The sequence below is a fragment of the Staurois parvus genome, unplaced genomic scaffold, assembly GCF_062004578.1.
Source record: "Staurois parvus isolate SC_StPar_1 unplaced genomic scaffold, SC_StPar_1.0 ptg000220l, whole genome shotgun sequence".
Taxonomy (NCBI): Eukaryota; Metazoa; Chordata; class Amphibia; order Anura; family Ranidae; genus Staurois; species Staurois parvus.
This window is the reverse complement of record NW_028318016.1, coordinates 394,232-411,499: the sequence shown is the minus strand read 5'-3', so window position 1 is coordinate 411,499 and position 17,268 is coordinate 394,232.

Sequence of the window (17,268 nt, the reverse complement as noted above, 5' to 3'; positions counted from 1 at the left end):
TGAGAACATAAGTGCTAGCAATTAGATTTCTTATACAAATCAGGTTTTAGGCATTCTCTACAACAAAAATGACATTTTTGGCAAGATACTCCCTAAGGGTTAACCATGTCTAAAGGGATGCAGGCACTGCAGCTTTTCTCTTGAGCGCAAAGTATACCTTATTAAAACGAATTAGTCACTCTCAGACAGAATCAGTATCCAAAGAAACATAGTGGAACATACAGATTTTTCTTCAGAGCAGAAACCAGTAGGAATCTGTAACAAAGTTTGATAAAATCCTAGCAAAGTACACTGACCGCCCAGAGGATATTGCTTTTTTTTTTCTCAACGAAAATGGAGTTACTCTTTAAAGTCAAATTTTGGTCAAGACCTGATTGTAGGAAGGCCAGAATGCAAAGCACAGAGTATTCTCTTGGATTCAATTGCCTGTGTTCACAGCAAGCAAAGATGGATTTTCAGGCATGATAGTAGATCTTGCTATAAACAGAATTTGAGACCCTCTATCTCTTAGAACCTGAGCTTCAAATGCTATCCCTTTAAAGCCAGAGACTGAGAAGCAAGATGGAATAAAGGGCCCTGAGACAGCAGGTCTAGCCAGTTAAGAAAAGGCAAAGGATCATCTTCTAGAACAGGGATCTCCAAACTTTCTAAGCAAAAGGGCCAGTTCACTGTTCTTCAGAGTTTAGGGGGGCTGGACTGTAGCCAGTGGAAGTAGAAAATGCCCCGGCATCAGTGCCGCATCATTTATTTTAAAGGGAGGAACAGTACCCTATTGTTATCAGTGAGAAGTGCTCCATTGTTATCATTGAGAAGTATAATGCCCCATTGATGGTGTCAGTAGGGGGAATGGTGCTCCATCATTGGTGACAGTTGGTGGAATAGTGCCCCAAGGACCAGATAAACTCAAGTAAACGGCCACATCCGGCCCCCGGGCCATAGTTTGAAGACCACTGTTCTAGAGGCTGAAGATTGTCTGCGTACCAGGTTCTTCTAGGTCAGTTTTGTGCAATGAGAATCACAGTCTTCCCCTCTTGCTGTATCTTGTTTGTGCAGGCAAACCAGAATTTTCCTTGGGGACTGGAATAATCCTCTTCAACCTGAAAGATTGTCACCTGTTGTTATCTCTTTCCAGTGATAATGAAGGAAAGACTTCCTTACTGGTAAGTTGAGCTGAAGTTCCACCAAGTTCAGGAATTCCTTGCTTGGCTGGACAGGGACATGGATAGGTTGAGTGAAGGTACATGTTTTTTCCATATGCTGTGTTGGAGAGGTCTTGAGTGATATTGGGCGAATGGTACAGCCTCAAAAGAAGGCTACCATGAGGCCTAGAATGCTCATGGAGAATCTCATTTTATTTCAAGCGTGGGCTCTGAGAGGAAGAAAAAAATATATATATTTTCTGGTAGAAAGCCCTTTGAGCGTATTTCAGGCAAAGAGAAGACTGGAGAGCTTTGGAAACTGATCACCCAACTTAGAGCAGGGTTGTCAAACTGATGGCCCTCTAGCTGTTGCAAAACTACAAGTCCCATCATGCCTCTACTTTTGGGAGTCATGCTTATAACTGTCAATCTTGAAATGCCTCATGGGACTTGTAGTTTGGCAACAGCTGGAGGGCCACCAGTGTGAAATCTGTGGCTTAGAGCATCTGACTTGTCCAGTGGATATTTAACATCCACTGTAAAAGACAAAGAATCCTTGATGCCCTGAGTTCTGAGAAGGGCAAGAAGCGGTGCTAGGGTCTTTTTGAACACTCTGTGTGCAGAAGATAGGCTGAAGGATTGTGCAAAACTGTAAATGTCTGTCTGCCACTGCAAAGCGAAGGAAGCGCCGATAAATGGAAATATGCAGATAGGCATCTTGGATGTCTATAGATGCCAAGCAGTTCCCATTCTCAGGGAGAAAATGACCGACCTTCGGTACCGTGAACAGGTTTCAATAGAATCCATTATGGTAGAGGTACTGGTACAGTTATTTTCTGGGATAAGAGATATTCAGGGCTTTCTGCAATTTGACCATCATTGGGCAGTTTTGGGTTGACTTTAGAGAAGAATGAAGTAAGGGAGGTTGAATGAACTCCGTTTTGTGCCCCTTTAAAACCACAGGTCTGGGACCGAGAGAGAGGCAAACCAACATCCCCCTATTCTTAGGAGCAATCATGCACCTTTCATTTTGAAGAGAGCTTTGGGGAAGACTTGGTGGGATTTGTGAGCAAAGCCTTTTGCTGAAAGAAATGCCTGAACTTGAAGATTGAGAAGAGTGGTTAGGTGCTCTGTATTTTGTGAGGTAGAGGCTCCTTAGGAGGCGAAGGAGTGGGGGGTTGGAATTGTCCTTTGTGGAAGTAAAACCTTCCATCCTGTAACATTTTTGAGGATTTGGTCAAGTGTCTCCCCAAAAATATGCGTGCCTTAAAAGGGCACATGTGTAAGGAGCTTCTAGCAGGCAGTTTCAGCTGTCCAGGTTTTGGGCCACAAGATTCTGCATGTGAATGGAAATTAGAGCCTTTCTGAAAATCTGTCTCATGTTCTAGGACATCCACACAAAAATAATAGAGCAAAGTTAATTGCTCAATAAAAGCATAATCCTGGAACACAGGAGCCTCTTGCTTGTTCATTGCCTAGTTCTATTAGCTGCAATTTGACATACTGAAATTGCAGCGAGAGCAGGTTGCAGACTTTGGCCTGCCAGAGTAAAGAAGCCTTTAGAAGTGACTCAAACTTCCCATCTGAAGAATCTTTAAATGAAGGGACATCCTTAATTGATACAGGGAGATGTTTAAGACACAGGCTGCACAGGCAGACCACTTTTAGGAAACATTTTTCACTGGATAGACACAGGTAGAGACCAAGAAACTGGATTTTTATTTTTAACCCTGGACAAAGATGGCTGTATTAAATCTATTAGCTGTCCAATGAATTGTAAAATGGTTGAAGAAAAATCTGCTTTTGTTGGGTAAGCTGCTTGTTGCGTTTCTGAAACAGAACTAAAATCAGATGTGGAGACCAGTGTTATAATCGGTTCCTGCTCCAGGGCAAGGGAAGCATCATCAGTCTGAGGTTGAGTGTTGTGCGGGTCTTCAGCAGAGCTAATATGTTTAGCTGCTATTTAACCTTGGCTTCTTTTCACCTGCTTCTGCCATAGCTACGGGTGAGGATATTCCTCTACAACAGGGGTGTCAAACTTTTGGTGGCCACATTGGAAGAAGAGGAATTGTTTTGGGATGCACATAAAATACATTAACCACTTGACCTCCAGAGGATTTACCCCCCCCCCCCTTAATGACCAGACCTCGTTTTGCTACTCGGCACTGCACTAATTCAACTGATAATTGCGCGGTCATGCAATGCTGCACCCAAACGAAATTTACGTCCTTTTTTCACACAAATAGAGCTTTCTTTCCGTGGTATTTGATCACCTGTGCGCTTTTTATTTTTCACGCTATAAACAAAAAAAAGGCAAAAATTTTGAAGAAAAACAATATTTTTTACTTTCAGCTATAAAAAATATATAGTAAACTCAAAGTTGGTTATAAATTTAGGCCAAAATGTATTCTGCTACATGTTTTTGGTAAAAAAATTCCCAATAAGTGTATATTGATTGCTTTGTGTGAAAGTTATAGCGTCTACAAACTATGGTATAGATACTGCAATTTACGCCATTTTTTACTATACAGCGCTGCGCTAGTTTAATGGACAATTGCGCGGTCATGCAATACGGTACATAAATGAAATTTACATCTTTTTTCCCCACAAATTGAGCTTTCTTTCGGTGGTATTTGATCACCTGTGCGGTTTCTATTTTTTGCGCTATAAAAAAAAAGGCTGACAATTTTTACTTTTTGCTATAAAACATGTCCAGTAAAAAAAAATTTAAAATTCAAATTTAGTTATAAATTTCTGCCAAAATGCATTCTGCGACATGTCTTTGCTAAAAAAAACCCCAATACGTGTAAATTAATTGGTTTATGTGAAAGTTATAGCGTTTACAAATGGCGGGAAAGATACTGGGATTTTTAGTTTTTTTCTATACTAATAATGGCGTCGATCAGCGACTTATGGCGGGACTGCGGCGGACATTCTGACATTGGGGGGTACTGACTTGGGGTCACGGACATCCCCAGTGACACCAATACAGTGATCAGTGCAAAAAAAAAAACAAAACACTGACACTGTACTAATGGCACTGGGGAGGAAGGGGTTAAGTTTATTTTTCAGGGAAAGGGTTAACTGTGTGAGGGGAATGTTTTACTAGGGGGCGGAGGTGTGTACTGCACGGGACACTGCTGATCGGGAGAGAGAAACTCTTCTGTAACTCTTCTGTCCCGATCAGCTTGTCCTGGAGCTGTCAGGGAACTGACAGAAAGCACAGCTACTGCAGCTGTGCTCTCTGTCAGCGATTGCCGCCGATCGCCGGGACATAGCCGGTAACGACCGGCTGTGACCCGGCGACTGACATCCGCGGCTGTGATCGGCGGGACAGGTAGGGCGGTGGTGCACCTTGCGCACGCCCCCTGTTTACAAAACACACGTTTTAAAACGTGGCTTTGCCCAGCCGTGCCGCCCTATTTATACAGTGGCTGGGCGGCATGTGGTTAACATTAAGGATAGCTGATAAGAAGAAAAAGTTGGGTAGCTCACAAGTTAAATCACTGATATAGATAATGTACCTGAGTAATAAAACTTTTTTGAACTGCAGTGGCCAGGAAATCTCATGGTGCTGTTCCCCCATGCAATTTCCTGTCGGTTTCCAAACCCTTCATTTTTAGATGTGTGGGGGTGCCATTATGAGTGACTGGGAGAGAAAGAGTGAGAAAGGGAGGAAGAGAGAGAGGGGGAAGCGAGAGACTCTCTATGGCACTACAACTCCCAACATAGCAGGCTCCCATTCCTCAGCTCAGGATACGCAGCATGAGATGTTCACCACTGTGGCCACTACAGCCTGTCATCTTTTCCCCATATCCTCACTTTCTACCACACACCATCAGCACCCATGCCCTTCCCCATTACCCTTCTACATCAATGTCCCGACCCCTCCTCCTTCTCTCAGCTTCTGCTCTAGAAGCTCCCCTCAACTGCCTCTTCTGCTTGGGCCGCCTCCTCCCCTCATTTATCCTCCAGGCTCCAGCACTATTTGTCCATCTCTGCCCAGCTCCCTCAATCACAGCCCGATAGCGAGAGGTCCCCACTGCTTACTCTGGTTCCGTCTTATTGCTCCTCTTACTGTGGGGCGGAGCGAGCATGTGGTTGGGTGCTAAAGATGCTGGAATGCTGGGTAACCAACCACTAGAACTGGCAGTGGCAGGCAGGTATAATAAAATAAAAAATAACTAAAATGAAAAAAAACCAATCCATTCATCTCCAGGCAGCGGCAATAACAGACGTTTACTGGCGGTTGACAACACTGCCCAGGCTGCATGCTGAACTTTTCCGGGCCGCAGGTTGGACACTCTTGGTCTATTGGTTACTCATGGAGTAGAGTGTGGTACACAGGGTGTGTCCTGAAGAAGTATGCAGCAACCCGGGTATAAACCACCCTGTAACTAATTCTCATGACAAAAAGGCAGAAGGAACCACCTGAGTATCTTATAAGGGTGTAAATGGCAAGAAAATGTGCAACCAGTGCAACACCTGGTCATCCACCTGAAACTTAGCATTAAGAGGTTGAGTTTTAGTTTCAAACTTGAAAAGTTTACAATGCAAAGTCAATACATTCCAAAGACTCGGTTCTTAGAGCAATGGGCAAAGATACAGGATGACAGGGTAGGCATTATGTATGGCAGTTTGCTCCTCTTTTTTTAATTCTTATATTGTAAAATTCAAAATAAATAAATTTAAAAAAAAAGTGCGTCACTAATGCTTGAAGAAACCAAAAGATAAAACAGTTAAGCTAAGAGTTATTTCTCCCCAAGAAAGAAGAGATCTATCACCTTGGGGAGGGGGTGACTGAAAGAGTTAGGGTTATAGGGGTGGGCGGTGCCCAGGGGGCATGTCCTTAAAAGCTTTGATAGTGTCCAGTCACCGGAAGGTATGAGTCTATAACCTAGAGTCTATGAATACTTTCCCTATGTCCTACACTGCATGATTAACCATTTGACCTCTGGAAGGTTTTAGACCCTTCATAACAAGGGCACTTTTTGCTATTCTGCATTTTAAAGGCAAACTTGTCTTTATTATTTTGCACAAATTTAACAGATAGATCATGAGAAGTATAAAGAACAAGTAAACAGAAAAACATCACAGATGTGGCTATGATCCATGTGGATGTATGAAAATGATGCAGTAAAACTGCAAGAGGGAAGAATCAATAACCCATATTACGGAGGTATAACATAATAAAGTATCAGGGGGGTATCCCTAGGCAAAATATATGGAACAATATGAGAGAACTCCGTACAACAAAAAATGTAAACCTAAACTGAAAAAGAGAAGGGAGGAAAAAAAAAAGGATAAAAGCCAGTGGAGAGGATATCGAAAGAGGAGAAGAGAGAGAGAAGAGAGGGGATTGGGGGACGGGGACGGCAGAAAGCAACAGTAGGGTGGCTCCCCATCTGAATCCTATTCTGCATTTTAATTGGCAGTTGGGCGTCATGCAACACTGTATGCAAATTAAATGTCATCTTTTTTGCTTTTTTTGCGCGCAAATAGAAAAGAGCTTTTTTTTGGTGGTATTTGATCACCACTGGGTTTTGTATTTTTTCTGTTTTATATATATATATATATATATATATAAAAAAAAAAATTCTTCATAGATTTAGGCCAAAATGTATTCTGCTACATGTCTGGTAAAAAAAAAATTCCAATAAGTGTATATTAATTGGCTTGTGTGAAGTTATAGTCTACAAACTATGATTATATACACACACACAAACACACACGTATCTACAGTATTTCACAGAAGTGAGTACACACCTCACATTTTTGTAAATATTTTATTCTAACTTTTCATGCGACAACACTGAAGAAATGAGACTTTGCTACAATATAAAGTAGTGAGTATACAGCTTGTATAACAGTGTAAATTTGCTGTCCCTCTAAAAAAAAAACTCAAGGCAGCCATTAATGTCTAAACGGCTGGCAACAAAAGTGAGTACACCCAAATTGGGCCCAAAGTGTCAATATTTTGTGTGGCCACCATTATTTTCCAGCACTGCCTTAACCCTCTTGTGCATGGAGTTCACCAGAGCTATACAGGTTGCCACTGGAGTGCTCTTCCACTCCTCCAAGATGACATCACGGAGCTGGTGGATGTTAGAGACCTTGCGTTCCTCCACCTTCCGTTTGAGGATGCACCACAGATGCTCAATAGGGTTTAGGTCTGGAGACATGCTTGACCAGTCCATCACCTTTAACCTCAGCTTCTTTAGCAAGGCAGTGGTCGTCTTGGAGGTGTGTTTGGGGTTGTTACGTTGGAATACTGCCCTGCGGCCCAGTCTCCAAAGGGAGGGGATCATGCTCTGCTTCAGTATGTCACAGTGCATGTTGGCATTCATGGTTCCCTCAATGAACTGTAGCTCCCCAGTTCCAGCAGCACTCATGCAGCCCCAGACCATGACACCCCCTCCACCATGCTTGACTGTAGGCAAGACACACTTGTCTTTGTACTCCTCACCTGGTGGTCACCACACTTGACATCAGCTGAACCAAATAAGTTTATCTTGGTCTCATCAGACCACAGGACATGGTTCCAGTAATCCATCTCCTTAGTCTGCTTGTCTTCAACAAACTGTTTGCGGGCTTTCTTGTGCATCATCTTTAGAAGAGCCTTCCTTCTGGGATGACAGCCATGCAGACCAATTTGATGCAGTGTGCGGTGTATGGTCTGACCACTGACAGGCTGACCCCCCACCCCTTCAACCTCTGGAGCAATGCTGGCAGCACTTATACGTCTATTTCCCAAAGACAATCTCTGGATATGACTTGAGCACATGCACTCAACTGCTTTGGTCGACCATGGCGAGGCTTGTTCTGAATGGAACCTGTCCTGTTAAACCGCTTTATGGTCTTGGCCACCGTGCTGCAGTTCAGTTTCGTGTCTTGGCAATCTTCTTATAGCCTAGGCCACCTTAATGTAGAGCAACAATTCTTTTTTTCAGATCCTCAGAGAGTTCTTTGCCATCAGGTGCCATGTTGAACTTCCAGTGACCAGTATGAGAGAGTGAGAGCAATAACACCAAATTTAACACACCTGCTTCCCATTCACACCTGAGACATTGTAATACGAACAAGTCACATGACATCAGGGAGGGAAAATGGCTAATCGGGCCCAATTTGGTGTGTACTCACTTTTGTTGCCAGCGGTTTAGACATTAATGGCTGTGTGTTGAGTTATTTTAAGGGGGCAACAAATTTACACTGTTATACAAGCTGTACACTCACTACTTTACATTGTAGCAAAGTGTAATTTCTTCAGTGTTGTCACATGAAAAGATATAAAATATGCACAAAAATGTGAGGGGTGTAGTCACTTTTGTGAGATACTGTATATATATATATATATATATATATATATATATATATATATATATATATATATGCACACACACACAGTGCTTAGCATAAATGAATACACCCCAACAGATTTGTCAGAAAACCTTTCCTTTCAGTATCAACATTTTCTATGGGCCACTATACCACAAAATACTCCCACAGATGCGGGCCATTAATTGCAAACAAGATTTGTTAATTTGCACACACAAAAAAATACGTTTCCTTACAAATTCATTCAAGACCATGTTGCTAAAATGAATACACCCAAATGAAAGTCTTAGGAACAAAGCTAAATTTTAGACAACAAAATCCTAATTAACAAGACTTCAACTATTGGGGAGTCTAATTATTCATTAAACAGGTGTCCAGAAGACAGTTGATTATGAAAGGGCAATACTTAGCAAAGAAAGCCCCTTGCCATTTCATGCTGTCACCACATGGAATAAAAATGTCACAAGTCCCAAGAAAGAAAATAATTTATTTACACAAGAAAGGTGAAGGCTACAAGAAGATCAGCAAAGCTTTATTTATCAGTCAGAATACTGTAGCAAAAGTGATGCAAAACTAACAAACCTAGAACTGCAGCAATCTCACAGAGACTTCCAGGCCATCCCCGAAGGTTAATACCTCGACAGTGTCTTCTGATGAGAAGGGTTGAAGAAAATCATCATGCAAGTTCACTGCAGTTAGTTAAAGAAGTAGAAAGCCAAACTGGGATGATTGTTTCCTGTGACACAATATGGCGTACAATGCAGAGGAATGGCATGCATGTCATTCACAAAAGAAGCCTCTCCTAAAGCCCATGTACAAAAAACCTGCCTAGAATTTGCCAGAGCCCGTGCTGAAAAAGATGAAGACTACTGGGACTCTGGAGTGATGAGACCAAGATAAATGTTCTTTCAACTGATAGCTTCAAAACTGTATGACGTTGCAAAGGTGAGGATTACAAAGAAAAATGCACAGTGCCTACAGTGAAACATGGTGGTGGCAGTGTCCTTCTGTGGGGCTTCATGACTGCTGCTGATGTCAGGGAGCTGCATTGCATTGATGGTATCATGAATTCAGAGATGTACTGCTCTATATTAAAAGAAGATGCTACCATCACTCCATGCTCTTGGTCATCATGCACTTTTCCAACATGATAATAATAATCCAAAACACACATCCAAGGCCACTGTTGTATTTCTGAAGAACAGGGTGAGAGTGATTCAGTGGCCAAGTATGTCTCCTGATCTAAACCCAATTGAACACCTATAGGGAATTCTGAAGAGACAAGTTGAGCATCACTCTCCATCCCGCCACCAGGCTCTAAAAGAGGTCGTTTTTGAAGAATGGAAAAAGATAGATGTTGCAATATTCTGCCAACTTGTTCATTCCATGCCTAGAAGACTTGGTGCTGTTCTTACAAATCATGGAGGTCATACAAAATACTAGATGGAGTAGTTTTTGTTCTGGGGTGTATTCATTTTTGCATCAACTAATTTAAATAAAACTGAAGGTTTTGTAAACTAAGTTATATTAACCTTACTTTCATGTAACATGTTAAACAAATGTTCTATAAAACTCACTTTTGTCAAAATATTGGAAATTGTTCTTGATTAAAATATTACTTTTCGAAAGGGGTGTACCCATTTATGCTGAGCACTGATTTGGAGGGGTGTCCCATCACCTCCATGGCCACAGGTGTATAAAATGAAGCACCTAGGCATGCAGACTGCTTTTATAAATATTTGTGAAAGAATAGGTTGCCACCTGTGCAAAAAGTCCATCTGTGAAATTTCCTTGCTGCTAAATATTCCATGGTCAACTGTTAGTGGTATTATAACCAAGTGGAAACAAGTGGGAACAACAACTCAGACACGAAGTGGTAAGCCACATAAAATGACAGAGCTGGGTCAGTGCATACTGAAGCGTACAATGTGCAGAAGTTGCCAACTGCAGAGTCAACAGCTAAAGACCTCCAACCTTTGTGTGGCCTTCAGATTAGCACAACAGTGCGTAGAGAGCTTCATGGAATGGGTTTCCATGGCCGAGCAACTGCATCCAAGCCATACATCACCAAGTGCAATTCAAAGCGTCAGTTGCACTGATGTAAAGCATGCAGCCCCTGGACTCTAGAGCAGTGAAGACGTGTTCTCTGGAGTGACGAATCATGCTTCTCTGTCGGGCAATCCGATGGATGTGTCTGGGTTTGGTGGTTGCCAGGAGAATGGTACTTGCTTGGCTGCATTGTGCCAAGTGTAAAGTTTGGTGGAGGGAGGAATATTGTGTGGGGTTGTTTTTCAGGGGTTCAGCTTGGCCTCTTAGTTCCAATGAAGGGAACTCTTAAGGCGTCAGCATACCAAAACATTTTGGACAATTTCATGCTCTCAACTTTGTGGGAACAGTTTGGGGATGGCCCCTTCCTGTTCCAACATGACTGTGCACCAGTGCACAAAGCAAGATCCATAAAGACATGAATGAGCGAGTCTGGGATGGAAGAACATGACTGGCCTGCACAGAGTCCTGACCTCAACCCGACAGAACACCTTGGGGATGAATTAGAGCGGAGACTGCAAGCCAGGCCTTCTCATCGGACATCAGTGCCTGACCTCACAAATGCGCTTCTGGAAGAATGGTCAAACATTCCCACAGACATATTCCTAAACCTTGTGGACAGCCTTCCCAGATGAGTTGAAGCTGTTATAACTTCAAAGGGTAGGCGGACTCGATATTGAACCCTACTACGGACTAAGATTGGGATGTCAATAAAGTTAATATCGTGCCCTAAATGTGAGATATGAATACTTCCAGAAATAATGAACCTTCCAAGTCAACTTATTACAACTTTAAAATAAATCAATATTAGAATGTGAAAAAAAACAAAAACGTGAAAAAAAAATATAAATAATTTAAATAAAAAATGAATAGTGTCCAAAAAAAAAGTCTATATAAATTCGATTAAAGTTGATTAGTCAAACAAGATTGCAGATGGATTCTTGCTGGAATATAGATACTTGTATGCGCTCACCTTCCATTAAGCCCACTGCTGGGCTAACACAGCTTTATGATGTTTATCCTTGATGGATATCTTTAGAGACTCCCTTGGATACTCCTGATGGTTGATAATGGATGATTGTGGGTCTGTGGGTTAGCTTTTTCTCATAGCAATAAAAAGTGCTCCATCTCCTTGTATTATTCCTCGTTGGTGTAGTGGGAAAGAAAAAAAGGTACATGGTGCCTTATCGTTTTTTAAAAGAACTATTTTATTTACAACTTCTTCTTATGCACTCACAAGTATTCAGTATAAAAGCGCTGGGTTAAAATCAGTGAAACCGCTAAATGCGTGGTTGCTCACACTTGCTCACATAGACTTATACTCGCCGTGAAGTCGGGTTGCTGTGGTGACGTCAAAGCCCCTCCCCAACGTGTTGCGCCACAGGGACACGTGGCTTCGTCCGGGGGATGTGATAGAACAATCACCATACTAAGGATTCTTTTATAGTGATACGGCGCCATTTTCTAGATGTCTGGATGGTTGCGGCCATCTTTTGGGGGTCCAATCTACATATTAAGCTATGATTAAGCACAGGTGTATTCAAGCTGATAGCTTATTTGTTACCAGTGTTGTTTTCTATTTAGATAACTTTTGACTTATATTTTTTTTCACGTTTTTTGTTTTTTGCACATTCTATTATTGATTTATTTTAAAGTTGTAATAAGTTGACTTGGAAGGTTCATTATTTCTGGAAGTATTCATATCTCACATTTAGGGAGCGGCAATAAGCAATCAATTTATTGTATATTACTACAAAACACATTTATAGGAGGATGTGAATAGATGCCTGCTGACCTATATATTTAATTATTATCTCATACCTCAGTGGCTCACAAGTAATTATAATATATATTATTTGTATTTTCCACTCATACACTTGTTGGCAGACACCGTGGAGGTTTTTTCTTACCTGGAAGATAGAAATATAGATTTGGATAATGTATTTAAAAAGGAAGATAAAATGAATATAAATATCCACAACATTTTTTGAAAAACTACACACGATGGATAAAAAAATAAGTACCTGGTGGGATTTAATAACATTAGAAATATACACGAAGGAAAAAAAGATTACAAAAAAATTACGATGGGACTTACCCATAGCATGGGTTAATAGAAGAGGATGATGTTAAAGAATGGTTCAATTTCTTTAGTGAAAAAAGTATGGAACTGATATTGTTTTTGGTTAAAAGAAAGCAAAGAAAAATGAGAAAAATAGAGACAGCTTTAAAAGAATATCAAGAGAAAGTAGAATCATTTAAGGATCATCCAGATTTTACAAAATCTATGAATGAATTAAATAGAAATGTTAAAAATAAAGATTCAGAGATCAAAAATAAGAAAAAGAAAAAATATCAGAAAGTCACTCAGGATTACAACCTAAAATAAGTATTTAGGTGGCAAATAAAAACTAATGATAGTGAACCAAAATCCACTGAGAACACCCCGGAAAAAAATATGAACAAACAAATCTCTGGTGAAAAAAATCGATCGGATTTAAAACGACAGCATTGAACACACCTCACACCCCCAAGCCACAATATAAAACTTCTAATGATCATCGACTACCAGGTCCAAATGCACAGAAACATCCAGCACCTTCACAATACAGGGGAAATGAGAATAGATCGAATTACCACACAGCCCCATCCAACTATAATAGAGCACCAACACGTTTCCCTTACTCCAGAGGTAGACCATATTACAAAAATTACAACAGAGGAGGTTATCACAGAGGATCATACAATTATCATCCACAAGGCAGACCATACACACCAGAATATAGAAATGATTACTACCATCAATCGGCTTATAAAAAACAAGACAATAAGCAATATACATCCCATCCAAATAGCATCCCCTTGCAAAATAGATATTCATCTTTAGAATCAGAAGAGTCTTATACACCCCTACCTAATCCTTTTTTAGGGTGGAATCACAACCCACCACCAGAAAACATGAATATCAGAGAAAACACAAAAGAGGAAATAGGGGAGGAAGAAAACACAAACAAAAAAAAAGAAGAGACTAAAAGGGGAAGGGATTTTTAATCTCAGTGGAATCACCCTAAAGAAGGAAGAGATTCATGTATTAGACCATGGTCTTAAGTTTGCACCCACAAAAGGATTAAATAAGTTTGAAGCATATGTCAGCCTACAAAAACTAGTAAGAAATTTAAATCTGAAAAAATACTTTGCACAAAATCCTATAAAAAATACTCACTCCAATGATTCCCATATTATTCAATATAGTAATCTAAAGAATAAATCCGTGTTCAATCCAAAAAATATAGATAATCAATATATCAATACTTTCAAAAAACTAGTAATAAAGGACTTAGAAACTTTAAATATAAACAAATACAAAGATGATACAGCTCTCAAAAAAGGTATAAAAAGTTTGAATAATAGAAACAATATTGTAGTAATACCTGCAGATAAAGGGGGGGGATTGTGGTACTTTCCAAAGAATTTTATGAAAAATCAATGGATATTATGTTGAACAATAGAGATACATATCAAATATTAAACAAAAACCCAACACAGGATTATAAAAGAGAACTCACTAAAGTCATTAAATATGGTCACAAGAAAAATATTTTAAATGATAAAGAAGCCAAATATCTAGGACCATCAATGTGCAGACTACCTATTATCTAATTCAGTACCGAAAATACACAAAGATATTCTAATCTTCCTATAAGACCAATTATAAATGGCATTAACTCATTGACAGCCAGGCTGGGAGAATATATAGATCAATACCTCCAACCATTTGTAGAGCAAACTAAAGCATACTTGAAAGATACAAGGCATATCATTACGTTAACGCGAAATCTTATTGCTAATGAAAACACATTATTAAGTACAGCGGATGTCTCATTGCTCAATACCATTATAGATCATGAGGGAGCCCGTAAAGCAGCAAAATGGGCCGTAAACAAGTATTCCACCTTACATAACAAACAACAAAAATACTTATTAAAATGTTTGGACTTTTGTTTACATCATAACTATTTTTGGTATCAAAACAACTATTACCTTCAAGTTAAAGGAGTTGCCATGGGCGCTCGTTTCGCTCCCAGTATAGCGAATCTATACATGGCACAATGGGAAGAGGAAAAGATATTTTTGAATCAAAGAAAAGAAATACTATTATACCACAGATTCATAAATGATCTTATAATGGTATGGAATGGGGATGAAGCTACATTACCTAAATATTACGAAAATTTAAATAACAACCAAAAAAATATAACTCTTAGTTATTATTAGTTAATTTTCTAGATATTTGGCTAATAAAAAATGGATCAGAAATATATACAAAAAATTATTAAAAAAAAAACAGCTGCAAAAGAACAAAAAGTAACCCTAAAAGCAGGTCAGAATTCCAAAATCCCAGTAATGGAAAATAAATAAAATCGATTAATTCATATCCTGCGATACAAAAGGAGTTTTATACGCTTTAAAATGTCCTTGTAACTTGATATATATTGGAAGAACCAAAAGAACACTCAAAGAACGCATTAAAGAACACGTTTATAATATCAATAAAGGATATAAGTATCATAATGTGCCCCTGCATTTTCGGCATTTTCACAATAGACGGGCAGACAAATTAGAATTTTGGGCATAGAGAAACACAGCAAACATTGGAGGGGAGATAACTTAGTAAGAGAAATCAGCAAAAAAGAATCTTATTGGATATACAAAATGGATTGTTTGGCTCCTAAAGGCCTAAACAAAGAATTTGATTTATCATGCTTTTTAAGTGATTATTAGAATGAAATAGGTTAATTTTTGTTTGATTTAATATGCTTCATAAAATAACCATAAAAATATATTAGTCCCTTATATTATATTCCAAAGTATATGGTGGGTGTATATATATGTAGATATATCTATTAATGAAACTCAATGTATTTTGACCAGCCAAATTAAATACTAAGTAGTAGTGGTTACGATAATCCACCTACCATAGTGACCACATGTTGTGTTAATAATGATCCATCTCATTATATGCTGGTTAATTTAATAGTTGGGTATTTTATTGATAGTAGTATATAAGTATCACAAATATTTTGCATTCTTTAATGTTGATTATCTTTTATATATACCTAATTGCATATTTTTATTTGTTCCTTATATATATATTATTTTTGTGCATATATGTTTTAGAAATGTGTGATTGTCTTCTGCATGGCTAAATACTCATTTGATCTATACAGCCCATAGAAAGAGGGTTTATAAATAGTGGGGCAGTGACTGTCAAAAGTTATCTAAATAGAAAACAACACTGGTAACAAATAAGCTATCAGCTTGAATACACCTGTGCTTAATCATAGCTTAATATGTAGATTGGACCCCCAAAAGATGGCCGCAACCATCCAGACATCTAGAAAATGGCGCCGTATCACTATAAAAGAATCCTTAGTATGGTGATTGTTCTATCACATCCCCCGCATGAAGCCACGTGTCCCTGTAGCACAACGCGTTGGGGAGGGGCTTTGACGTCACCACAGCAACCCGACTTCATGGCGAGTAGAAGTCTATGTGAGCAACCACGCAGGAGACCAGTCACAAACGCATTTAGCGGTTTCACTGATTTTAACTCCGCACTTTTTATACTGAATACTTGTGAGTGCATAAGAAGTTGTGAATAAAATAGTTCTTTTAAAAACGATAAGGCACCATGTACCTTTTTCTTTCCCATTACACCGAGGAATAATACAAGGAGATGGAGCACTTTTTATTGCCATGAGAAAAAGCTAACCCACAGACCCACAATCATCATCAACCATCAGGAGTATCCAAGGGAGTCTCTAAAGATATCCATCAAGGATAAACATCATAAAGCTGTGTTAGCCCAGCAGTGGGCTTAATGGAAGGTGAGCGCATACAAGTATCTATATTCCAGCAAGAATCCACCTGCAATCTTATTTGACTAATCGACTTTAATCAAATTTATATAGACTTTTTTTTTTGGACACTATTCATTTTTTATTTAAATTACTTATATTATGATATTTTTTTCACGTTTTTTTTTTTCACATTCTATTATTGATTTATTTTAAAGTTGTAATAAGTTGACTTGGAAGGTTCATTATTTCTGGAAGTATTCATATCTCACATTTAGGGCGCGGCAATAAGCAATCAATTTATTGTACATTACTACAAAACACATTTATATGAGGATGTGAATAGATGCCAGCTGACCTATATATTTAATTATTATCTCATACCCCAGTGGCTCGCAAGTAATTATAATATATTAAAGTTAATATGCTTGTAAAGGTATGCGTCCCAATACTTTTGGCAATATAGTGTGTGTGTATGTGTGTATACATATATATATATATATATATATATATATATATATATATATGAAAATTGATAAGTCCTGATGTACGGACTCATTTTTTGAGGCCATAAAATGTCAGGACAGTACAAATACCCACAAAATTACCAGTTTGGAAAGTAGACAGTCTGAGGTATTTAGTAAGTGCCATGGTGAGTTTTTTGGAAGTTGTAATTTTTTGTCACAATATTTTGGAAATTAAACACAAACTGTATCAAAATATGACTGGTGGGGTGGTGATCAGTGATACTTCGTGAAGACAGTATGTAAAAAAAATAATAAAAAAAGTATGTCAAAAAAAAAAAAAAAAAGATTTAATTATTTTTTAATTCAATTAAAAAAAAAATTAACTTTTTTTACATTCTGTGATTCAGAGTATCTCAGTGTCAC